Source organism: Lepus europaeus, chromosome X (assembly GCF_033115175.1).
Source record: "Lepus europaeus isolate LE1 chromosome X, mLepTim1.pri, whole genome shotgun sequence".
Lineage (NCBI taxonomy): Eukaryota > Metazoa > Chordata > Mammalia > Lagomorpha > Leporidae > Lepus > Lepus europaeus.
The window spans coordinates 116,765,937-116,792,826 of NC_084850.1; the positions used below are offsets into that span (position 1 = coordinate 116,765,937).

The following is a 26,890-nucleotide window of genomic DNA, read 5'->3' on the forward strand; positions in this document are numbered from 1 at the left end:
CCAGGAGTGGGATGGCTGGGTCATATGGTAGATCTATTTTCAGATTTCTGAGGAATCTCCGTACTGTCTTCCATAATAGTTGTGCTAGGTTACATTCCCACCACCAGTGTATTAGGGTACCTTTTTTCCTACATCCTCACCAGTGTGTATTATTTTTTGATTTTTGGATGATAGCCATTCTAACAGGCATGAAATGAAACCTCCATGTGGTTTTGATTTGCATTTCCCTGATGGCTAGTGATCCTGGGCATCTTTTCATATGTGCTGTCCATTTGTATTTCATCCTTTGAAAAATGGCTATTCATATCCTTTGCCCATTTTTTAACAGGATTGTTCATTTTCTTATTGACATTCTTGGCCTTTTATAGATGCTGGATGTTAATCCTTTATCAGTTGCTTAGTTTGTAAATATTTTCTCCCATTCTGTTGGGTACCTCCTCTCTTTGTTGACTGTTTCCTTTGTAGTGTCAAAGCTTCTTAGCTTGATGTAATCCCATTTGTCACTTCTTGCTTTTATTTCTGTGTTTCTGGGGCCCTTTCCAAGAAATCTTTGGCTATGCCAATATCTTGCAGAGTTTCCCCAATGTTTTCCTCAAAATAAATTTTTTTTTGCTTTTTCCTTAAATTTATTTTATTTATTTGAAAGAGTTAGAGAGGTAGAGACAGAGAAAAAGGTCTTCCATCCACTGGTTCACTCCCCAAACAGCCTCAATGGCTAGAGCTGAGACAATCTGGAACCAGAAGCTTCTTTCAGGTCCTGCTTGTGGGTACAGGGGCCCAAGGACTTGGGCCATCCTCTACTGTTTTCCCAGGTACATTAGCAGGGAGCTGAATCAGAAGTGGAGCAGCTAAAACTTGAACTGGCATGCATAAGGTTGCCAACACTGCAGGCTGGGACCTCAACCCACTGAGCCACAGTGCCAGCCCCCCTCAAAATTATTTGATGGTATCAAGTCATAGATTTATATCCTTGATGCATTGTGAGTTGACTTTTGTATAAGGTGTAAGATAGGGATCTTGTTTCATACTTCTTCATGTGTAGATCCAGTTTTCCCAGCACTATTTGTTGAAGAGACTGTCCTTTGTCCAGGGAGTGATTTTAACTCCTTTGTCAAAGATTATCTGGTTAGTAGATGTGTGGATTAATTTTTGGGGATTCTATTCTGTTCCATTGGTCTAAAATGTATATTTTTGTGCCGGGACCAGGCTGTTTTCATTATCACTGCCCTGTAGTATGTCTTGAAATCTGGATGCCTCCAGCTTTGTTTTTGTTATTTAAGATTACTTTAGCTAGTCGGGGTCTATTGTGTTTCCTCATTTTATCATCGTCCTAAGCAAAATTTCTTTTGTTTTTTTTATCATGATACCTTCTGAAAAGATTTGACAACTCAAGTCGGGAGAAATTACAAGATAAAAATGGGAAAATAAATTTGCATTAAATAAAAAAACAGTGTATGACTAAGTAATTTGTTGTTCCTGGGAGAAATATAATAAATACCAATGTGCCACACTCAGCAAAATGTGCTGTGGCAATTTAAAACATAGCAGTCACTGGATTTACACTTCATTAGGTAGTTAATGAGTTTTACATATTTTAAGACTTAAAACAATCAGACTGACTATGGTAGTTTGCAACAGTAAGTACCGAAAATCTGGGATAGATACTTGGAAGTAATTTTCTTTGTTTTTAACAGTGCTAATATTTTTTATTAAGTTAAATTATTTTATAATTTTTTGTCCTGATTCTAAATGTATACATCAATAAATTATATGGTCATTCAAACAGGTTAACTTCAAATATTTTTGACCCAGAGTTTATATAATAATTCTTTATCATGAATATAGGAGCTAGATTTCTAATTTAAAATTCAATCCTTGAAATAACTTACATATACAACTGTCTAGTTCAGATAAAAATTTTGTTGAACTTATTTTTTAACCAAAATTCATATCATTCAGAAATAGAGAGGACTTAGCAAAAAAATCATAATGCTGATTTGAAATAAAATTAATAGTTTTTATTTTAGTTGCTACAGTAATTAGACCAATTACTACTTCCTTTAAAATATTAAATTCTTCAGTATCACAGTATACTGTACTAATAACAAAAGAACATGAAACTATGTTTGTGTAAGATTTAGTACATTTAAACCAGAAGTATAATAAATTCTCAGTATGTACAATAGCAAGTATTCAGTTTCTCTCTTACTTAAGGAAGTTAAGGATAGTTATCTTAAAATACCTATAAAATAGTACATAGAAAACAGTCATTCAAAGTTTACTAAATGAATTTTCACCTTTAAGCTTGTAGAAACAAATTAAATATAGATTGATCCTCTGAAACAAACAGAACAATGAGACCAATAGCTTTCTTTTATAATAGTATAAGTCTGCAAATATTTAATAAGTATCTAATTTACACAAATTAGTCTGGAATGAAGGATTATATTCATTTCAAAAATGCATTAAGATAAACTATTTTAGGGGAAAATAAAAGTTCAAAATACTGAAATTTTCAGTCACATATTTAGTCATCAAGTGTTGATTATATACTTAAAAAGTGCAAAGTATTGGAATAGGTATTGCAGAGTATTTTAAGAAACTATTATTTACTCTCCTCCATTAAGGTATTAATTATTAGAGAAAGTAAAATTTATATATTAGGTAGAATACACATGCCATAAGAGAAATGTAAACAGTATTTTGTAATCAATATGTAGATGTAATTTTTTCATGTATCAGTTCATTCCTCTATATACACATCCATCTATTTATTGTTCATTACTTCTTTGAATGATTATTTAGTCCGAGCAAACATTCGGCCTAGCAGTTACGAAGTTAGTTCAGACGTCCATGTCCCATGTGTGAGTGCCTGGGTTTGATATCCACCTCTATATCCTGAGAGCAGCTTCCTGCTAACGCAGACCCTGGGAAGGAGTGGTGATGGGTCAAGTGACCAAGTTCCTATCATCCACGTGGGATGCCTGGGTTTATTCCTTTCTTCTTGCTTCAAACCTGCCTTAGCTCTGGCATTTGGGGAGTGAACTAGTGGATGCAAGCACTCTCTCTCTTAAATGAATAATGCTTTAAGAAATAATTCTCTAGTGGCCATTGAAGGATAGAGAAATGTGAAAGTGAATAAAATGTGGATCGTTTTTTGAAGGAGTTGGCAATGTAGCGACAGGCAGTTGTAGACTGACAGCCATTTTGATACCAGCCATAAATGTGAATTACAAGCAGAGAGCACTGGACAGGAGAACCTGATTTCCTTGCAAAAGTGCAGAGACTGTGCTCATTTTGTTTCAGCATACATTTTACAGAATGTGGGTCAGTGCTTGGCACAGAGTAGGTTCAGGTAAGTTTGTGGTGACTGTCTACAGAAGTAATCCTGGAACAAAATCTGTCGTGGAGAAAGTGAATCTGCAGGTGGTTCTGAAAGCAATGAGAAATACATTCCAGCTCCATGACAGCCCTCCAGTGACATTTAACACCATCTAGACTTAGAAAGCATGAAGACACATTCTAACAGTGACAGTGCTATCATATAAGAACTTTCCGTGCCTGTTCCCAACCCTGTTAGAGTGAGCAGTAGTGGCTGGTGAATAGGGGGAGAAGCTTTTCAGACAGAGAGGAAACCCAACATAAAACCACTCAAAGTGCTAAGAGACTTGCCAGTTGTATCCTCTCCTAGCTGGGGGCAAAGTCTTACATGTGCGTTCAATTTGAAGTGTCAATTACTACACTAGACTGAGCATTCTGTTGTTGATGTCTTAAGGTGACAACACAACTTTGTATTGCCTTACTATGGCCAGAAAAGACATAAAACTTGACCGTATTTTCACCCAAGGATAGAAGAAAAACTACCCCCTTGCACAGATTTAAAGGGTGAAACTAAGGCTGATAAAGTTGTTTCATACTTACACAATAAGTCCTGAATATTCATGATCAAAGTTATATATTTTACAGATTAAAAAAATGAAAGCAAAACTATAAAGGAATTTATATCAAGCTACAGGGAAAGTAACATAAGCAATTTTTTAGTGGAACCAAAATATTACCATCAGTTGTCAGTGAAATAGATAATTTAAATGAATAAATTAAAACCAATATAATAACAGAATGAACAGTTAAAGTCGGGACTTTTTAAAGTGTCTGGTAGGAATAGTAATGTGACTGGAATGTTGCCTGTTAAGGACTTTGAAAGAGGAAGACAGCAAAATGTGGTGGTGCTGGTAGCGGTGGCGATGGCGATGGTGGTAGAGCAAGCTTGCTGCATTGCACAGCTCCAGATGGCCACATTCTAATTGTATTTAGCTATGGGGTGCGATTCACATGGGATAATTACAGAATGGTAGGCTGACAGAGCCTCCCAAGAGAATACGCCACTGCTCAATTATGGTGAGTTACTTGATCCAATCAAAATTTCATGATTGGACCCTTAATCATGCAAACCTTCGGTGGGGGGGGGGGGACATTTTTTTTTCTTGCCTGGAGCATACTTCTCTAAGACTCAGCTAAATCCTTCCTTTATCCACAAAGGCTTTTCTAGACAGTTCTAGTTTTTAATTATCTCTTTCATGAAGATTTTTAACATTATGTCTATATAGACACTCAACATTTTGTAATACTTTACAAGACTGTTGTATGTTAACATGTGTATTAACAGATTTTCACATGACATGATGGTATACTGGAAGTATGTACATTCCCCAAATGCATACTTTATAGTCCTCATAAAAGACATTTTATAGATGAGGGAAATTGATGTAGAAAGCGGAAGTGAAATAACTAACAAGCATTCCAATTAATATTTGGAATCAGGTCTAATGGCAAGATATACATCCTTAACTCTGTTTTCTGTATTTGTTTTTTTAACTGAACTGTGTTTTGTGAGCTAAGTTTTTGACTGAGGTTTGTTTTCAGAGTCTTTCTAATTCTGAAGTCACTTTTTAAATAAGTGTTTTCTTTAAATGGGAAATCCATTAGGCAGAGAAAAGCAACTTGGCAATAAATTTTAGCCACTACCCTGTGCCAAGTAATTATCAAAGGGCCTGATGCTTTGATATTTTGCAAGTGTGATCTTAAGATAATGGGAGTGAGGCTTGCATTGTGAACCTTCATGATGCTTTACATTGTGATGTGTCTTATGGATTGGCTTCTTAAAAAAAAAAAAAAACTAAAGCATTCTGGGAAGGTCTGCCAATTAAAAACCGGAGATTGGCTGAAGGCTTGCAGCAATTGAATTTTGAATACAGATGGTGCCAAATTGAGCGTTTCCATAGCAACAGACTCTTCCTTAATAACTTTTAGATAGGAGGGGGAACATAAAAGAGGAAACCATCTTTCAGCAGATGTATACTCCTACAACATGTTTTCAGATAGATTTGGGGAGCTAATTTGTACTTAACTAGTGATTGTTTGAAGTGGATCTGAATGTTTCTAAATTCTCCTGAGGAAACATTTTAAAAGTAACAGAAATAAATTCTAGGAATCTTAACATAAAAGGGCACTATTTAAAACACATTCCTAGCTATGTAGCCTATCAACAAAGATTTTATACTGAGTATGCCTTGGTCAAAAATCGTCTGATTCTTAATGCTTGTTAAAATGGAAATTTTAGACGATAGCTATAATCAAAGAAAAGTGATATGTGTCTTGAAGACTTGGAATTGATAGTAATATAATCTTCCTTTAGGTTTCTATTAGTATATTTTACCTGATTGTAAAAAAAATGATAAATTTCAACAAGTTCCTCATAAAGAGGTCATTAATAGTGACCACATCATTTAGCAGTATTATTATAGATCTAGCATCTGGTACTCACGTTCGCATAGACGACAACTCGATTTTAGTAGTGCACCTAGAGATGATCAAGTTCTGGAGAATGGACCTATGATAAACAAATTCACAAGACACTGTTTTGGAAACCATTTGAAAAAGAAATAACAAAGCCTTTTTTGTAATTTAAAAGCAAGATTTATGAGTCAGAGACCTCCAGTCAGAACAGCATGGAGGGGGCTCCAAGAGAGGCTAAACCCCAAGGGTCTGGTGGTACTGGGGTTTTTAGCACAATTTTGGAGAAGAAAAAAACTTGACATTCAGTTAAAAGGAGGGGACAAAACCCATCAAAAGACCTGTCTGGCTTGCTGGTGATAAAACAAAAGAGCCATCAGAAGGGTGGGGTACCTGATTTGCTTTACATAAACTGGAGGCTCAAGGAGGGTGGAGTCACCACTCCCTTGCTGTTCTCATGATAAGACTGGAAGCTTTCCAGGAGTGGGCAGGCAGCAACTTTTGACTTTACTAAAGATTTTGTACCCTCAGTTTCCACTGGGACCACCCTGACTGCCTAATAACCTATCTGAATCCTCACATTCCACTCCCTCAAGAAGAATGGACCCTGACTTCTGTCAGGGGAACTGGGCGATGACCTCTCTGGCTGCTTTATGCTGAAAAGGAGTGTTGTTGGGGATGGCAGTCAGCACAGGCTTCCAGCAGCAGGTGGGGGACTCAGTGCTGGCTTGCAGACTGCTTCCATCCGAGGTCTCGTGTGCATGGCCATCTAGAATTTCCTGTTTCAAGCCTGGAGAAAACAAATCTAACAAGCAGATTAAACTCACAGGGTCTAAAATGAAGGACAGAGGCACTCTTGGAGGACCTAAGAAAAATACTTTGAAACCACCAGCAAGATTTCCCATTGAGAGGCAGATAGAAAGTGACAAAAGGGGCCTGATAATAATCAGGTGGCCTTTAAGGCCTGGCCAGATATGAGGCCCAGGCCTGCCTATCTCTCCAAGTGGGGTACCAGGAAGAGACATCATAAGGGAGGTGTTAACACAAGATAGTGGTGCTAGGGAAATCTATAATGATTTGCTTGGGGTGTCCTCCCCAGTGAGGACCGTACAGATGACCAAATTATACATTGCAAACTTGATAGTGATCATAGAATTGGGAGAAGGGTAGCAAAAGTCTTAGTAAAGAATGCTAGATAAACTGCCCATCTTTACCATTCTGGATGATTCCTAAAATGGAAATAGAGAAATAGATAATAGAAAATAACCAAAGACATAATAGCAAATGCTTTGTCCCTGCGGTCCCTTTATATTCCACACAACAGATCCACCCTCCACAGACAGCACCAAATATATATAGCCTACTCCTATAACTGGTTACAGAGCAATAACACACTCAGGTATGTCAAAATTAGTATGCAAATGAGTGGAGTGAAGGCTTTATATTTATCACATTACTACCCATTACTCCTTTCATTGATTTGGGTTACTTGATCGTCAATGCAAACCAATTCTTCCCACAAGTATTTCCAGTTTTGTTGGCAATTTCTGGACACCTCTCCCACCACCGTAAGAAATTCTGACATAACAGAGATATAAGAAGGCCCTGGGAATCCACAGTTTTAAGAAGTTTCCCAGGTTATGCAAGGCTCATTAATGTTATTTCTGCTGATAGCTAATAGTAACTACTATTCAACTTTTCTAGTTTCAATTGCAGAAGAAATCCTTTTTTTTTTTTCCAGTATTTTTCTAAGTTAATGGAATTTTAGAGCCTAGTGCCTGTAATTCATGCATGGAAAGCTACACTTAGAGATATAGAGGTAAAAAATAGTGATACATAGGTGCATAGTACTGAAACATATATGTATATATAAAAATAGACAAATGTATACATAAAAATAAAGTGTCTATAACTTTAAAAATTCTGGAAAGAAATATTTTAACGTAGATTTTTAAATTATGTGTGTATTTTAAAAATTTATTTGAAGGAGTTATACGGAGAGAGGCAGAGAGAGAGAGAGAGGTCTTCCATCTGCCAGTTCACTCCCCAAATGGCCACAACAGCTGGAGCTGAGCTGATTCGAAGCCAGGAGCCAGGAGCCTCCTCCAGGTCTCCCATGTGGGTGCAGGGGCCCAAGGACTTGGGCCATCCCCTGCTGCTTTCTCAGGCACACTAGCAGAGAGCTGGATCATAAGTGGAACAGCCAGGACTTGATCCGGTACCCATATGGGATCCTGACTGTGTGGACCAGGGTTTTAACCCACTGCACCACATCATTGGTTCCATTATTTATTTAAAAGGCAGAGAGGGGAGAAGAGAGAGACAGACAAACCTCCTATCTGGTGGTTCATCCCCCAAATGCCCAGAACAGCTGGAGCTGGGCCAGGCCAAAGCCAGGAGCTGGAAACTCAAGCCAGGTCTGCCAGGTTGTGGAAGGGACCAAATTATTTGAACCCTCACTTGCCATCTCCCAGGGTGGACAGTAGTAGGAAGCTGGAATTGGGAGCAGAGTTGAGACTCAAATCCAGGCACTCTGATACAGGATGCTAGTGCCCCAAGAGCCATCTCAACCACCATACAAAATGCCTGTTCCTAAAATGTAGTTTAAAAATGTAAAGAACTCACTGTCAATTGAAAACAGCAGGACATACTTTAATGAAGGTCTTCCAAAGCAAACAATCTCTCTCTCTCTCTGTCTCTCCCCACACACACGTGCATACACACACACGTGCATGTACACACACATGCTCAGCTCTACAATAGTAACCAATGCCTGACTCAGGTAAACAGTGGAAAAGACTTACATTCCTTCTCATTCTTTGACTCTTCTCTGGATTAATTTACAAATGGCAGGCAACTGTAAGAACATGTAGTATCACCCTTTAGCCAATGAAGCATAAGCAGCAGATAGAGAATTCGCTGAAAATCAAAGGTACGCTTTAATTGAAGACACAGTTCTTATGTCTTAGTCCCAAACCTTTTGCATTCTGTACTCATTCCTGGATTTGACTGTCTTTAGAACTACAAAGGTAGTGATGGGACTCACAGCCAGACATTCCAGAGAGTATAACTTGGAAAATCTGAAAAGAGACCAAGTATGAGAACAAGAGAGAAAATTATAAAACAGAAAAAGAAAAAAAAGATGGAAGAGAAGGGGAAAAGGCAAAATGTCATTATTTGAGCTGAGATTGAAGCAGAGTAAGGAATTTGGTCCCTATTAAAATCTAGCTTTTATTTAAATTTGTAATTTGGTTATTTATCATAGAAAAATGATTAATAATCCAAAATGTATGTTTATAGTACTAATACCTAACGATATTAATTTGATTTTTAGAAGTTTGTCATTGATTGGTTTATACCTACCACTGAGTAGTAGATACTCATTGCAAGCAGTTTCAAATAGTATTTAATAGCATAGTGAATTATTACAATTTTAATGCTAAGGAAAAAAGTAGGATACAGAATTGTTTATGCCAGATGACCATAATTTTGTCAAAACAGAGTCGTCAAGGCAAATTGGAACTAAAATGAAATACACCAACATGTTTAACAGCTATCACTAGTAGAATCTAGGTGAACTTAATTTTTTCCATTTGTACCCATCTGTGTTCTCCAAATTCCTTTCTGTAAAATGTATCACTTTTATATTCAGAAAATCTTGTAAAATACATTACACTAAATCAGTGTTTCTCAACCTTTTCTTTTTTATCTCATCACCTGCTAAGAAGTCTTTTAGACATTTTTCTCACCAGCCTCTAATGAAATTTTAACACTACAGGTATGTTCTTGATCTACTTATGTATTGTGACTCTGTGTAGGCTCACAACCATTGTGGTCTGTAGAAATAACTTAGACATGAACGAGGAAGAGAGTGTAGCAAGAGGGTCCGTCATCACTTGCTTGTGCTGCCCCCCCCACCATGTACACAAAGACAGTAATATGAGATGTTTATAGAGGGGGAGGGGTGACTGGTATATGAGAACTCCTGGTGTTACTACCCCACAATTTTTGTTTTCTAAATTTAAAACAACTCTGAAATAAAAAGTTTGAAAATTTTCTAAAATTTTTGCCAGGATAAATTCTTACTCTCCTGGCTTCTATTGTCCCAATGGAGATTGGGTTCTATTCTCTGTTGACACTACATGCACCCATTCCAGAGCCAGAAGATTCTAATTCATTACTTTTGGGGTAGAAACAAAGTACATTTTTGAAATAGATCTCGGGTTTCTCAAAAGCAATGGTTAAACATACCTACTTAATGTTATTCCAATTGTTTCAAACACCTGAAATATAAACATGCATTTTTAGGAATAGTACTCATGATGGAACACTTCTCTGTATTTATAAATCATTAAAGATTGACCTTCAGCTTCTACTGCTGGGAATGTATCCATTTGAACACAATTTAGACCAACTGTCGTGAAATATGATTTCTTATCTTGCTTCTTGGCCTTGATTTTATAATATGTCATTTATTTCTGTGCAGGTCTCTTCTTTTAATCACTGTTTGTTTCTTTAGTTTTTCTTTCACACAGAATCAAGGGAGATTCAGGATTCGCATCCTGACTTCATAGATCCATTGTGGGTATTAAAATGTGAACTAAAACCTTGCAAGCACATGGTACCTTGTAGATGATTTTCTCTAGTTATCCAGTTAGACAAAGGCCTCCAAGGAGTCTAGGGTCATTGCTGGAGCTATTTTTTAAAACCTTACATCCTTTTCTTATTGTTGCTTAGTTTTCACAACACAGAAGTTTGCATTTTTAAGGTTAAAAAAAAAAATGAACTAGGATGAGTGTCTGAACTTTTCAGCACAGCAGGTTATAAACCAATTAGGATGATGTTGTCTTGAATGGAGACTTCACAAACCTCTCACATTAGCTCTTTCAGGTTTTTTTTTTTTTTATGTTGAAAGTGAATAGAATAATGAAGAGGCTATTTAGGAAGGTTTAGACCAAGGGAAAAAATTCTTTCATTAGGTTCCAAATAACAGCTAGCTTATTAAGTAGCAAGAGACAAAGAGTTAGTAGAGACGGAAAAATGAGAGGATGAAAAAAAATAAAGCAAAGAGATTAAGAGGTCAGTAATACCATTGAAACAGGCAGCATGGCAGGTTCACATCAGGTACCTTTTATGGTGGAAAACAACTATGCTAATTTTGTTCTGAGCCCTTTGCTAATGCTTGTCTTGAGAAAATTTAATATATTTTATTTGTATGCATTGAATACCTGAGGGTAAAACTGGTTCTAAACTCTATTCTAATGGAAAGAATCCATATATGAATTTGCAACTGATGTATTAACATATGTATTTTCTGATGCTTCATAGTACAACTATTTCTCTTTTTTAAAGATTTATTTATTTGAAAAGCAGAGTTACAGAGAAGCAGAGGTAGAGGTAGAGAGGTAAGGAGAGAGAGAAAGAGGTCTTCCATCTGTTGGCTCACTCCCCCAGATGGCCACAATGGCCAGAGCTGCACTGATCCAAAACCAGGAGCCAGGAATTTCTTCCAGGTCTCCCACGTGGGTGTAGGGGCCCAAGGACTTGGGCCATCTTCTGCTGATTTCCTAGGCCATAGTAGAGAGCTGGATTGGAAGTGGAGCTGCCAAGACTTGAACAGGTGCCCGTATAGGATGCCGGCACTGCAGGTGGTGGCTTTACCCACTACACCACAGCACCAGCACCAGCACTACTATTTCTAATGTTTAGGAATAGTATAGTAACTTCTTACCAGCCAAGAGAGTGGCATGGCAGCATGCTTGTCATGGAAGACAATGCTAATTCTGCTTATGATGATTAACGCAAAGATAAATTTCTTACAAACTGGAACTTTATATAGTTATTGGTTACATTTAGTTAGTGCTTTCAAGTGGACCATAAAATACAAGAAAACTAGAGATCTGTTGTTACTAAGGAGAATATTGATAAACCCAAGGATATTGAAAGAGAGGAGGTAAGTGAATTTGTTGGAAATGGTAAAAAAGGCACGAGAAATGGTAGGATTTGGGGAAAAGAAAACATTTGGCATTTCATAAGGAAAGGACTTCCTCATCATAATCAGATTAGGAGTATAAATTTGAAGTAACTGGATACAGATCCATGTTCTGACCAGGCTGGCTGACGAATAGAATCTTTTATCTCATTAATTCTTCAGTATGTTTAATATATTTTTGTACTAAAAATTGTTACAAGTAGATCATATCCTTGCCTTTTGGCTAAAATAATGGGTAGTGTCTGTTCTTACGACTTTAGTGTTTGGTAAATCCTCTCTCTGAGGATAGTATATTTTTTTTTTCAGAACACAACTTTTATATTACTGAGTTTTATGTACAAAATCATTTGATTTCAAATAAACATTTAATGTAAAAACAAACGTTCTTTTAAACTGAATTTTTTTTTAAATGTGTGTGGTGCTTGCTCCATCCACTCTGTGGACAAAACTGGCTTTGCAGTACCTCTAAGAATGGTGCACCAGAAAAAAAATTAAGTTTTTTTTTTCAATAGGAAACCTTCTGCATTTGTTCTGTCCTAGCGTGTGATAATTTTGCCTCACTTTGCACTTGCTTGATCCCTTCTTCTTCCAAGTCTTTGATCCCACAGTGAAGTAGCTCATATTCCTTAAATCTCCTGTCTGTTTTTTCTTTTTCTTTAGTGTCACAGTGAATTCAGTGAGCATTTCCATCATGCTATTTTTTTTTACTTATTTACTCTTGTTCTTTTGAAAGATGGAAGATCTCCCTCTGTCTCTCTATCTTCCTGTTCACTTCCCAAATACCTACTACAGGCATGGCTGGACCAGACCAAAATCAGGAGCCTGGGGCTCAATCTACATAAACAATGTGAATTGCAGGGACCCAAGTGCTTGAGCCATTGCTGACTCTCTCCCAGAAAGCACATTATCAGAATATGGGAGTCGGGAATTGAACCCAGTTTCTCCCATACGGGATGCAGGCATCCCAAGCCTTATCTAAGCTCTGTGCCACAGGCTACTATCATTTTCTTTAGATCTAGTCTTTTGTGGTCTATGCCCTAACCACTTCACTGATATGTCAATGAATATTCAAGAGTCTAGGAACCACCTCTCCTGCTTCATCTCTGGCGCTTCTGCCCTGAACACAGAGATCTAACCTTTCCTGAACCTGTGGTTTCAGTCTCCCTCTCTCCAGATCATTCCCAAGACTTTGTCCTTCACCTTCACACTCACAGCTTCAGATGTTTATGACTGCAGGAATGGCAACTCTGAACGTGACACCCTGAGCTCTAACCTGTTTTATGTATTCTGTAGGGCACACTGTCTTACTTTACCTCTTGGGCTAATTAACCTTGTATTCAACATAAAATTGTAGGTCTGTGTTGATTCCTAACAGCAACTTTTTCACCATTCTGTGGTAGAAAAAGGATCTACTTTCTCTCCTTTTTTGTCCACAAATAAAAGTCAAGCCAAAAAATGATTAAAGAAGTCAAGCAAAGTAAGGTTTTCCAGCAAAGACACTGCACACAAAGACTTTTCAGACTTGACATGCACCCTGTGTTCTGGAAGGGACACAGTGACCTAGGCATACTGTGATTATAAATAATAGTCACTTAGTCCCATCTTTTTCCTGGTCCACAGCTGGACCAGGACTCCTAAGGTAACTTTCATGAATTAGAAGGTGTTTATAACCCCATTCATTTCTGTGAAAGCATTCAGAAAATATCCACACATACCAGGCAATGCAGAGAAAATGGCTTGGGCTAAGTCCTGTCCTATTGTATTGCAAATAACTTACTGTTCTTTTCCTGTCTTTCTGTCCACTATCCACCACCAGGATGTGTCTGGACTCCTCTCCTAATAGCTTAGTCTGTTTTTCTGCATCTTTTCTTGCCCTGCTGTCCATTCTACTCTCCAATGAGCAGCGTGACTAATCTTTTGAAACCCTTATTAAGTTGGAGTCATTCCCCTGCCTAAAATTGTTGAGTGGATTCCCATCGTACTGAGGTTGAATATCACAATCCTCACAATAAGTCACAAGGTCAATAGGAAATACAAGAATCTCCTCTTTTAGCTTTTCTTTTTAGTTAATTGTGCATTTGAATAAGTGGACTCTATATTAAAGACATAGATTCCAACTACATATGAATGTTAAACTGAGTAACTTAGAGTATATTTATTACTCTTTATACAGCTTTGATTGTGTATGCATTCTATCGGGAATTTCAGTTACATAGTATACAAGAAAGTTTATGGTGAGTGAATAAACAAAGACATGAATAAATACATAAAAGCAAATCAGTATCACATGATCAAATGGCTATTTATAAAAACTTAGAACAATATATGGTCTTGCTTGAGATAAAACTCTGGCAGTGTTTTGTGTTTTCCTTTTTATTTAGGTTAAAAAGCACCAGTTTTACATGTTTGTAAAAGAATCTTTTTCTTACTATGAATATTATAGGCACACCGCTATTCTATATCTCATTCTAAAGAAAATAACAAGAATACCTAATGTTTTCTGACTGCTTTGTCATTTCCAAAGCTCTTTTCACATAGATTACCTCATTTAAAATCTGTATTTTTTCTTTGACTATGAGAATTCTGTTTCAGAGGCATTTCCTTTTAAAATTAAAGCAATTCTGCTGTTCTCCTTCTGTATTTCTTAGCCATATGTTTCACCAAGTCATTGTCTCTCTCCTGGGTCTGTCTTCTCTGGATATATAGTTGGGATTTATGCAGGATAAATGAAAATAGTGGGAGCCATAGACAGAACTTCCTTTAAATTAAAGCATTTCATTTTATAAGCTGCTATACCGTTTTTGGAGTTGCTATTCTAATTTTCAAGGTTTCTTTATATGTTTTGTATTGAACTCTTTTGTCACTGAAGTTGGAATCTTTGGAACAGGGGAAGAATTACTTTTATTTCCCTTATCTTTCACATCTTTTACCATAACATTCATGAGTTGCTAGAATTTAAATAAGCAAAAATTATCTGAAAATGGGGCCTCAGAATGACAACTTGTATTTTTCACTCTCTTCCTTTTTTGGCTTCTCAGCCAATACTTTAGCCTAAAATTATTTTATGATCACGATCCTGTACTTGCTTAATGGCAATTCATGTATTAAGGGAATCAGATTTGTTTGATCATTATTTGTGTTCATTCCCATGTTCTACTTTTCTGGAGAAGCATTTAAAGGGATCAGTTGAGGCTATACTTCATCAATTCATTTATTTCCTTTTTTCTCTTTAATACAGAAGTTCCATTTCCACAAAGTCTTCAAAATATTTGAGCATGTACTTTATTTTTCTAATACTGACTAAATGTATGAGCTCATTTTGTTTGTGTGTTACATGTTTGTAATCATTTATAGATTCACAGTACATCAATTCTTGTTTATGTCTTTAAAATTGTGTTTGTCCTTTCCACGCATTTCTTTATACTCTCCTATGTGCCATACTTGTGCTGGGCACTGAGTATAAAAACACATTCCCTCTCCTCTAGTAACCAACTTGCAACAGGTAAGACAATCAATAAATAGTAGAATCGGTATATCCAGAGGTAAGTTAACAGTAGAGATGCAGACTACATGAGAAACTCATGAAGTAGAGAAGAGGCCTCATTGGGTAGCACACAAGGGAATATTGAGGGGAACAAAGGACTAGTGGTCATAGATTTTGAGCAGAGTGATGCTGCAAAGTGAAAAGGGGTGGAGGAAACTCTAGGCACAAGGGAAGCACAGACAGTGGTAGGGTGTGTGATAACATCGTACATACAAAGGACTCCTGTGTGCGTATAAAGCAGTGGAAAGCAAGAATCTAGAAAAGTAGGCAAGGGTCACATTTTAAAAGGTCAGGTAAAGTATTTTGATGTTATCCTGAAAGCACGGAAGGGAAGTAATATTAAGGGAATTTAGTTAAGTGATGACAGATTCAGATTTTTACTTCAAAAGGCTTCTCTGACCAGAGTACTAAATATGGATGGAGAATGCAAAAGGCTGTTTTAGAGCAGTGACTCCCAGTACTGGCTACACAGTAGGATCTCTGGGATTGGGTAGGGAGCTTTTTAAAAATGCCAGCGCCTAAACTCCACCCCAAACTAATGAAATCAGAACCTTTGGTATTTTTTTAGAATGCCTCAGTTGATTCAAATGTTGAGATAAGCTTATCCACCGAATTAGAAAATACATCAAAAGCCTCTTAATTAGAACAGTCTATGGAAGAGATAGTTGAATGATAGGCCAGAAGAATAATTAAAATGATTGAATGAATGACTTGGCATCTTCTTGGTTAAAAGATAGGAAGAATCAAGGGTGATTTGTATGTTTCTCCTTGAATGACTTCATCAATGTGTGTTTAGTAATTAGGGTGACGTGATGTGACGGATTTTGGGTATGTTGACTGTTTAGTGATTTAGGGACTCACATGTGGTGCAGCAGGTTAAGCCCGACTTGAGATGCTGGCATCCCATTTTGGAGCACCAATTTGAGTCCTGGGTACTCTGCTTCTGACCCAGATTCCTGCTAATGAACCTTGGAAGGCAGCAGAAGATAACTCAAGTACTTGGGCCCCACCACCCATGTGGGAGACCCAAATAGTTTCTGGCTCCTGGCCCAGACCTGGCTGTTGCACCCATTTGGGGAGTAAACCAACAGATGGAAAATAACTCGCTCGCTCTCTCTCTCTCTCTCTGATGCTCTTTCAAGTAAATAAATCTTTTACAGAAATTATTTAATCACCATTTGGCTTTGTGTATATAGACCTCAAGTGAGCTTGTTGCTTGAAGGGCAGATTTTAACTATAATCTTCATAGAGGTAGCAAATGAGCCACTATAACTAAGATGAACTCAACAAGAAGAATTAATAAAATGGAAAGAAGATCAAAGGGAAACCCCTAGGGAATAGCACCTTTAAGGGATGAGCAAAATAGAATAAGTAATGTCAAAAGAGGTAGAAAAAAATCCAGGAGGGATTCTTGCATATTAACCAAAAGCGAAAGTATCAGGGAGTATCAGTGATGGCAAGTACTACAGAGTATTCTGGAAAAGTAAAGACTTTAGAATCTTCATCACAGTAGCAACTTTCAGGACATTGCTATCATCTACAGAAGTAATTTTAGTTTCAAAAATCAAAACACAGTAGATTGACAAGGGTATGTGGAATATAAATGTGGAAATATTGGACATAGGTTAGTGATTCTCAAACATTAACATGTGTATACATCATATAAGGAATCTTGTTTAAAAATGCAGATTCTTATTTAGGTCTAAGGTGGGGCTCAAAACGCTACATTTTGTTCCAACAAGCTTCCAGGTGATGAAATAGTGATGGTGCACAAACCGTCCCTTAAGTAACAGTGCCAAAAACACTTTTTTGAAGGATAACTTGAAGGAGAAAAATGAAAGATTGGCCAGAGCAGGTGTAGGGCCAAAGGAAAAAAAAAAACTTTTTTCTTGTTTTTTGTTTGTTGTTTCTTTTTACATGAAAAAAATAAAAGTGATTCTAGACTAAGATTGAAGATATGAGTAAAGGAAAGGCGGAAAACACAATAGCATCTCTTAGCTTGTAGAAGAGGCTGGAGCTATGAGTACGATTTGGGAATTAGGCATGGATAAGGGAGGCACCAAAATCCGAAGAGAAAGAGAGAAGGAAAAATAGAAAAGGAAAAAAGTCTGAAAAAAGTATTTTTTATTTTTAGATACACTTTCTGTTCCAGAAATTGTTTTGTGCTTATTTTTCTTAACTTGCATAGCTAGACTGTGAAGTATATGTGTAAAGGTCGGAGAGCATTTTTGTTTTTTGGGTATAATTTGCACTTTGGCATTCATCAATTAAAAGTTTGAGTGGCAAGATGTAGAGATGAAATTTAATAGGTTTTAAGGGAGAGGAATGCTTTTTCAGTCTATATATTTTTAAAAACATTTATTTTCAATAATTGCATCTATCTTGATGTACAAATTTACAGTGATAAATGAGTTTTTATTGTGTGCATTGCATTCTGGTGACACAGTAATAAATCTGTGGTGCTAGAACTGTAATGGTACCCTTTAGTTCCACTTTAATGAACTCTTGCTGAACTCTTATGAGTTGTGTTAGTACTTCGTTTGCTACATTTGGCACTTAAATAGTTGATGACTGGGCTGCTGGACAAATGAATTGTCCAGGGATATGTCTGTATGTCTATAGACATATATGTCTATATCACATCTAGATGCTTTTGTTTTCCTTTCTTGTGACTGGTCGGTGACTTTGCTGATCAACTGAAATGTTTCTGCCTAGTTCTACATTAAACTTTCTTTCAAACTTCAGATTTTCATCTCAACCAATAGTCTCTCCAACCTTAAAAAAAAGATATTTTAAAAAACTAAATCCATTTATAACTTGTTCTGCATACATACTGGGTGTGATTTCCAGCAAGACATTTTTTCTATTTCTAGTCCTATAAAATTATGTTCAGTATCTTTTAAATTTTCATAACCTGCAGAGTATTTTTATTAGGAAATGGGGTTAGTGACTTATAAACCAGTTAAATAACACATGTGGTATTTGCTGTAAGTGAACATTTTATCCAACATTCTATTTTTGAAAATTTCAAATGCATAGAAAGAGCTGTACAGTGAATGCCCATGAACCCACCATCTTTATTGTCATCTTACTTCATCCCTTTATCTGTGTATGAATCCCTATTTTTGAATACATTTCAAAATAAATTGGCATTGGTTCCCTTCATCCTTAAACAGTTCAGCATACGTATTATAAACTAGAGCCCAACATTCATTCACATTTCTTTCATTTGTTTTTTTTTTTTGCAAATTTCATATAGAGTGAAATGCACAAATCTCATGTATACCATTTAATCAGTTTTGATGAAAGAGTTTACTTGTTTGACATACCTCTTTGAAGATAAAAGAGCAAAACCACTAATTCAGAAAAGAGGGAATTACTTTAGTTTGGCTAGAATTCACTTTTCTGACTTTTAGCCTGATTGCGTATATGATCATAAAATTGCCAAGCTAAAACATACCGAATATGTGTCCATTATTTGGCCATTGGTATGCCATGTGCTGATCCAGGCACTAGGCTGGCTGAGTTCTTCGCAATAACCTTGTAAGGTGAGTCTCCATCTCTGACAAATGCATCAGGAAACATGTATTTCACAGACTGTTAAAGCTGGAAGGAACCCCAGGGATCATTCAATCTACCCCCCTTGGCTTTATGATTCAGTATTTGAGAAGTCCAATGGTGATACAAAAGCACATGATTGCCTATATTTACCCCTATAATTGGGAGCTAGCCAGGAGCCAGACACTGTGCTCAGTGCCTTGGGTCCATTATTTCCTTTTATCTTTATAGATTATTAATTTTATCTCTGTATTACAGAGGAGTAAACCAAGTGTGAAAATAGCATTAAATTATTGATCTTTCCATGTTCCAAACTAACCGGAAATGTCTTGAAATATTTTAATTTAGTCATTTAGTCTTGGTGTGTTCTCCATGAATTGAAACTAAACATTTGGCTGTTCCTGTATTTTACCTTAAGCTTTAGAGAAGCTGCAGATATGTAGGTTGATCACAGTGGTTACAATATCATCCTGTGCCAGTAACTCACTTTTCAGGTTTCTGGTCTGTTATGTTGTAGATATTTTATTCTGTGTTTGCACAGCAACAGCGGTCCTCGTCGGCTGTTCCTAAATGGAGCACCTGCGCATTCATGCCAGCTACATGGTCATCATATTTATTTCTTCCTCTTGTTAGCACACTTGAGAAGCTTCTCTGTGCAGAGCTTCAGTGAATATGCCTCTTCCATACTTAAATGCTTTGTGGAAGTGGGAGGAGCATTTCTTACTATTCCCTCTAATTGGGGCTATTATTATTTTGACTTTCCTTGGGTCCTTATAATGTCTTTGGATACAGAATGTTGACCTGTGCTCACATGACCGACTACGGTTACATCCAAATTTTGAACAAGAGTAGTATAATGGTGGTTTCTTTGTTCGTTTATTAATCATGATTAACATATTGTTGACTATTTTAGCTTCGGGGAGCAGTCTGTAGTGGTCTCCACCTTTTTTGCCTGATCCCAACAAGTAAGTAGTTCAAAGCTCATTGTCTTAACTGCACTTGGGAGAATTTTTCTTGCAGTTGCCTGCAATTAAATGTAGCTGTCACTCAGTCAAATGACCTCAGAATATTTATCTACAATTTAACTCTTCCAGCTTGATATTTTCTACCTGAAACTCTTGTCTGCTCTGTGATATCATTGGGATCCACAATGGACACCTTTTAGCAGATTATGAATGTTAGGGGAGAACTATAATACATTGTTTAATCTTCTCTATACCGAGATTCAGTAACACCTTGCTTTCATATAATCCTTTATGCTTTTATTCATTATTGAATTTTATCTTCGCAAAATTCTGTGGTTTGGCAGTTATCATTATTTTAGTTTTGCAATTGAGGAAGCCAAAGATGTGGCAAATCAGCTTTTCCAAATTAAATTAGTTATTTCATCACAGGACTGCTAGTTATGGTTGCTTTCTAATACCCAGTCACACTAGCTTTTAATTTGCAGACTGTACCTTCAGTGCAGAAAAATACAACAGAGCTCTTTGTTGTTCAGTAGCAACATGTAATATATTCAAAGAGGCAGTCATTTTTTTTTAAAGTAACATTCCTTCCTGAGAGAGATGTTGTGGGAATTTATATCAGTCAAGAATTATGTCGATAATCAAACAAAGCCAGTTTAAAAACTTGAAGTGAAAGATTGGTTAGTACTCGATCAGCAGTACTGTTTCTTTCTCGGCAGTATTGTGATTCTTGACATGATTGCTGAGTTTCCAATTTGACACTTCTGGAGATGCATAAATCAGGACGCATGCTGGGTCCCAGTCTGTCATCCTAAGTCTTAGCATTAGTTATTTATTTCCTTTCATTATCCATCATCTATTTGCTGCACAAATAAGTTGAGTAGCTTTCCACGATGGACCTCTGTGAGGAGAAATGTGTACATTTGAGTAGCTCTTCAATTACAAACATGCACAGATTGTCTGGGTTTATGTGCATATATTTTATTATTATGTCATGTTTGTATGTCAGCTGAATCTGGTGTGAATGTAAATCTAACAGTATGGGTTCTAGTGACCAAGTACATTGCCATAATATGTCTTTGTTCTATCAATCTCCTGGATGAAGTATCTCAAGTATGGTGAAATTTTGTAGTTTGAATTGTTGCCCAATTATGGACCGTTTCAAAGTCTTTATGATATCCAAGTACCACATGGTTTCAGTTCACCATGATGTGATTCAGATTTTATGTTTTCTTTCATTCCTTGAAAAAAGGGAATGCATTTAAAACATGTAAATTCTTCTTGTATATTTGTTTCTGCAGAATCTACTTTTGAAACTGCTATTTCAATCAGTTGTATTGCTTCATTTCTTTTATTCAGTAGCTGAATAGCTGCTTGATTATTCTGTGTGTGCTAATTTGTGTCTGTGAGTCTAGTCCAGTTAACTTTCCAACTGGTATTTCTAAAACATTCTTTACTACGTGAATGTAAGGTATAAGTTCTATTGTGTCTATATCTCTTATTATCATTCATAGAAGCCAAAATGATGCATATTATACATGTTACATTCATTTTGAAAAAGATTAATTTTCCAAAGATACATGTAAGGTTTGTTTTACAAGTCATTTATCTTAGTGTTATTGAAGTACGATATGCATAATGGAAAGTATGTGTATTATAACTGTCAAACTCAGTGAATTTCCACAAAATGAATACAACTGTGTAAACTACACCCAAATAAAAAATACAGAATATTATCATAATTTTAGAAGCTCCCTTTGTATTCTTGAAGTGGCTCCCCATTCCACAAGGGTGCCTACTATCATGCCTTCTAAAGTCTTCTATTACTTTCTCCTGTTTTTCTACATTATGCAAGTGAAATTGAACACTATCTACTTGCTTGTAGCTGGCTTTTTCCTCTCCGTATTATGTTAATGAGATTCATCCATATTCTTGTATGTAGTTGTACATCTTTCATTCTTGTAGCTGGATAATATTCTATTGATACCATGTCTACTCATTTTAGAGCTCATGGAATTTGGATAGTTTCCAGTTTAGGACAGTTGCAAGTAATCTGCTATTAACAGTCTAGTACATGTTTGCTGATTATAACTATGTATTTCAGTTGGATATATATCTGGGAGTGGAATTAGAAGTCAAATAATATTTTAAATATGCTGGAGAGATTGATTATTCAGAGCAGTCTTATGGTGAATCCTTTTATAAAGGAAATGCTACATAATTTCTATTCTGAAAAATTTATTCTCACACATGCTTGGTTATTGCACTAGGAGACATGCTTCTGCTGACTGTCCTGCTAGTATTAATCTAATTGTGCTTATGTTAATAGCAATATAATATTTTATTGTTAGCCTCTGAAGCTTGGTATGTTTCAAAATTTGAAAGCGCCCATAAAAATGTCTTTAGTCAATATACAAAGGGACTTTTCTATAACAGTCAATAATTTGATGAAAAGGACATACCAACTGATTGTATCCTACTATTATTTTAAGAATGTTAGAGGAAGTAGAATTACAGATTAGCTTTGGATCACAGGATTCTCTCTCCCATACCTTTTAATCTATGGACTTAATATTACAAAGGGTATTTCACTGGTCAACATGATAATGAAGATGCTTTAGACAAAACAAATATATGGTTGATGCAAAGGCCTTAAATCAGAAACAAAGGAAGCTTAAACAACAACATTTGCTTGGAATATAGATCATGAGCAGAAGAGTGAGAGGAAAATAAAGTAATATGAAATACTTGAACCAGATTTCAAATTATGTAATGCAGTAAAGAGACAATGATTTCTTTTGAAGAATGAAGACCCAAGATGCTGGGCAAGTGTTAACTTAGGAAGTGGCATTTTTGTATCATTATAAAGAGAGAGTATAGCTAATTGAACAGTCTAGAAGTATAATTCACTTAATAATTATTGAAAGTATATCGTGTATAATATGCTGAGATTTATACTAAGAAACTTTTAAATCAAAAAAATTCCATCTTAGTCTAGATTCCCCCGAAAGCAGACCTTGAAATAATGATTCATAGTTAACCTAGGGGAGCAGGAAGTGAGTGAAAAGAATGAAGCCAATAATTGAGCCAATTTTATTGAGCAGGTTGTTGACTGTGTACATCTGGGTTTTAACCTGATGAAGAAACTCTAGGAGACAGTGAAAAACAAGGCTCACAGTTTTCATCCACAAGGGGAAAGGGGAAGAAATTAGGGTAATCATCTTCCAACTCTGATCCATCACCGGCTGAATGCTACTCCTGGGTCATTAACTCCCCAGCCCTTCTGGCTAATGCATTGAGCAAGAGAAGGAAAGCCCTTGGGCTTATATTAGGACAAGCGCTCAGCCCAAGACCCTGCTCACCAATACTAGAATGCTAAGTGCCAAGGGCATACGTGAGGCACTGGCAGCATCTGTTAAAGATTCTATCCTTGCCTTTGAGGTGTTCACTGTCTAGAGTGGGGGACAGAAATAAAAAAGGTAAATTAAAGTAGTGTATAGTAAAAGATTGAAAAGATGAACAAACTGTGACAGAAGTACAGAGATAGGACAAAATGCACATAGGAGAGCAGGGAAAGACTTTGTATGTGATGATGACATTGGAGTATATGGTTAGTTAGTTAAGATCTACATAAAAGGGAAAAAGAATACAAAATATTTTAAACCATGGATATAACCAGGCAAGATCCCCTATATGTGAATGTCCTGAGATAATTTATTCCTGAATATCTCTTTTAGAGTGACAATTATATGGTAGCAAAGTATTTTCCTGAGCTTCACAGACTTCTATCATTTAAATGCTATGACATTTTTGGTGAACTTTGGTTCTATAGGCTTTGGAAATGTTTTCATATTTTTTTTAAGATTTATTTTATTTGAAAGGCAGAGTTAGAAAGAGAAAGAGAGTGAGATACATCTTCCATCTGCTGCTTCATTCCTCAAATGTTGCGAATCAGTTGACTGGTCTGAAGTTAGGAGCCAGGAGCTTCCAGGTCTCCCACATGCGTGCAGGGACCCCAGCACTTGGGCCATCCTCTGCTGTTTTCCCAGGTTTATTCGCAGGAAACTAGATCGAAAGTGGAGCAGCCGGGACTTGAACCAGCATCCATATGGGATGCCAGCACCACAGGCAGCAGCTTTACCCTCTATGCTACAGTGCCGGCCCCTGGAAGTTTTTATGTAGGAATTCATGCAAGGTTATAGAAGCATCAAGTTTATTTATCCAGACACCCTTGTTAAATCTTTTTTTTGTAGCTTTTACTTTTTTTTAATACTATTTATACAAGTTTCATGTATTTCATATACACAGATCTAGGAACTTAATGATACTTTTTTTTTTTAAGATTTATTTAATTGGCCAGCGCCATGGCTCAACAGGCTAATCCTCTGCCTTGTGGCGCCGGCGCACCGGGTTCTAGTACCGGTTGGGGCGCCGGATTCTGTCCCGGTTGCCCCTCTTCCAGGCCAGCTCTCTGCTGTGGCCTGGGAGTGCAGTGGAGGATGGCCCAAGTGCTTGGGCCCTGCACCCAATGGGAGACCAGGAGAAGCACCTGGCTCCTGCCTTCGGATCAGTGAGATGCGCCGGCAGCAGCACGCCGGCCGCACCGGCCAGTGGAGGGTGAACCAATGGCAAAGGAAGACCTTTCTCTCTGTCTCTCTCTCTCCCTGTCCACTCTGCCTGTCAAAAAATAAAATAAATTAATTAATTTTAAAAAAGATTTATTTATTTTAAAGTCAGAGTTACACAGAGGAGAGGCAGAGAGAGAGAGATCTCCCATCCGATGGTTCACTCTCCAATTGGCCACAACGGCCAGAGATGCGCCAATCCAAAGCCAGGAGCCAGGAGCTTCTTCCGCGTCTCCCACGTGGGTGCAGGGGCCCAAAGACTTGGGCCATCTTGTGCTGCTTTCCCAGGCCATAGCAGAGAGCTGGATCAGAAGTGGGGCAGCTGGGTCTTGAACCGGCACCCAAATGAGATGCCGGCACTTCAGGCCAGGGCGTTAAACCGCTCTGCTACAGCGCTGACCCCAGTGATACTTCTGACCTTACTCTTCCTCCCATCCACAGTCCCATCCTTCCTCCTCCCCCTCTTCTTCCCCACTCTTAATTTTCTGTTTTCAGTATGCTTTACATCTATAAGGTTAGCCCTACACTAAGTAAAGTTCAACAAATAGTATGAAGAAAAAAATGTTCAACTAGCTAAAATATTTATCCTATGTGGGGAGCCTCAAAACCTCCCACTGAATAGGTTTAAGATTGGACAAATTATCCTCTCTCTGCTTATCTTGCGTTCCTTGGGTAGAGAATGAATCACACTACACTCTCTAACAAGCACCCAAATCAAAAGCCACAGAAGCTGTTTTAGTTCTGTGTTTCCCCAGTCATTAGTATAATGCTTGACATCTAGTAGGCTGGCTGCCTGGTTGGCTGGTTGACTGGATGGGTGAGGGTACATGGAGGGGTGGATGGATTCTTGAGTGAGTCTATTCTGTAAATGAATGTAGTTAAATAATGCCTACTGATAATGTATGTACAGGTGAAGGTCAAAGGTAGGAAATGCCACCCTTAGTGGGTGCCACACTCCAGTAATCATTTTATCTTGCTATAGTACATTATATGACATCCTTTGCCTGAAAACTTTCTATTGTGATTGAACAAGCATTCAGATGCTGTTTGTCTGAAATAATGGACCTGGCTATAAATGTTCCTTCTGTTTCCTACAATTAAATATGTCTACCTACATAATGGGAAGACATTTTTACCTCTTCCTAATATTATATGATGACCTCTTCAAAATACAGACTTTTGAAATGAACTACAGAGTACAGAAAATATTTACGGGCATAAATCCAAACAGCTTGCCATGTTTATGTGAAAAACCACTAGGCATTCTTTAAAAAAATGCTAGCATAATAAGATGTCACTAATCAAGGCTAAATAAGGGGAAGGAAACTTGGAATTAGAGATTATTTGTAAGGAAAGTCAATTTTATTATTTTCAAATACATACAGTATATAAAAAAAGTTAAGAATAAAGGTGCCAATAGGCATAGAAAAGTATCCTGTTATGTTAAGTTAGAAAACCATTTGTAATTAGAACATGAGTTGTTTCTGTAACCACTGGGAAAATATTGCAGAAGACTTGAGTGGGTTTCTATTTAATTTTCAACACCTTTTTTAGAATTTATGCTATTGGGGCCAGTGCCGTGGCTGACTTGGTTAATCCTCCACCTGCGGCACCGGCATCCCATATGAGCGCCAGGTTGTAGTCCCAGTTGCTCCTCTTCCAGTGCAGCTCTCTACTGTGGCCAGGGAAGGCAGTGGAGGATGGCCCAAGTGTTTGGGCCCTGCACCGCATGGGAGACCAGGAGGAAGCACCTGGCTCCTGGCTTCGGATCAGCGCTGTTCTGGCCATGGTGGCCATTTGGGGGGTGAACCAATGGAAGGAAGACCTTTCTCTCTGTCTCTCTCACTGTCTATAACTCTACCTGTTAAAAAAAAAAAGAATTTACACTATTAACTTTTTTTTTAAGGTAATCAAGTATTTTTTTATTTAATAAATATAAATTTCCGAAGTACAGTTTATGGATTACAATGCCCCCCCATAACTTCCCTCCCACTCGCACCCCTCCCATCTCCTGCTCCCTCTCCCATTCCATTCACATCAAGATTCATTTTCTTTTTCTTTCTTTTTTTTTATTTCATAGATGTGAATTTACAAAGTGCAACTTTTGTATTGTTGTAGCCATTTATTTTGAAATAGAATTGATTTCAAACTCCTTGAAAGTGGGAAATGTCTGATCTCTGTAATTCTGACTCAAAAATTTTTAAAAAAATGAAAAAATGTTAAGTCCAGTCCTGAAAAATACCACCAGTCACAGCTTCTTGGATCTAGCACCTGTGATTTTGTGAAAATAGAGCGTACCATTTATGTTCCAACACTAAAAACAAATATTAACCTCAATTTTCTTTTTTTTTTTTAACTTTTATTTAATGAATATAAATTTCCAGTGTACAGCTTATGGATTACAATGGCTTCC

At 37.1% G+C, this 26,890-nt stretch overlaps 1 protein-coding gene and 1 pseudogene across 9 annotated transcripts in view; both read left to right on the forward strand.

The window, feature by feature from the left end:
* Positions 1-26,890, forward strand: part of DMD (dystrophin) — a 2,142,101-nt gene that overhangs the window by 1,532,446 nt on the left and 582,765 nt on the right. The window lies entirely within an intron of this gene.
* On the forward strand, positions 11,992-12,103 carry LOC133753959 (U2 spliceosomal RNA; annotated as a pseudogene).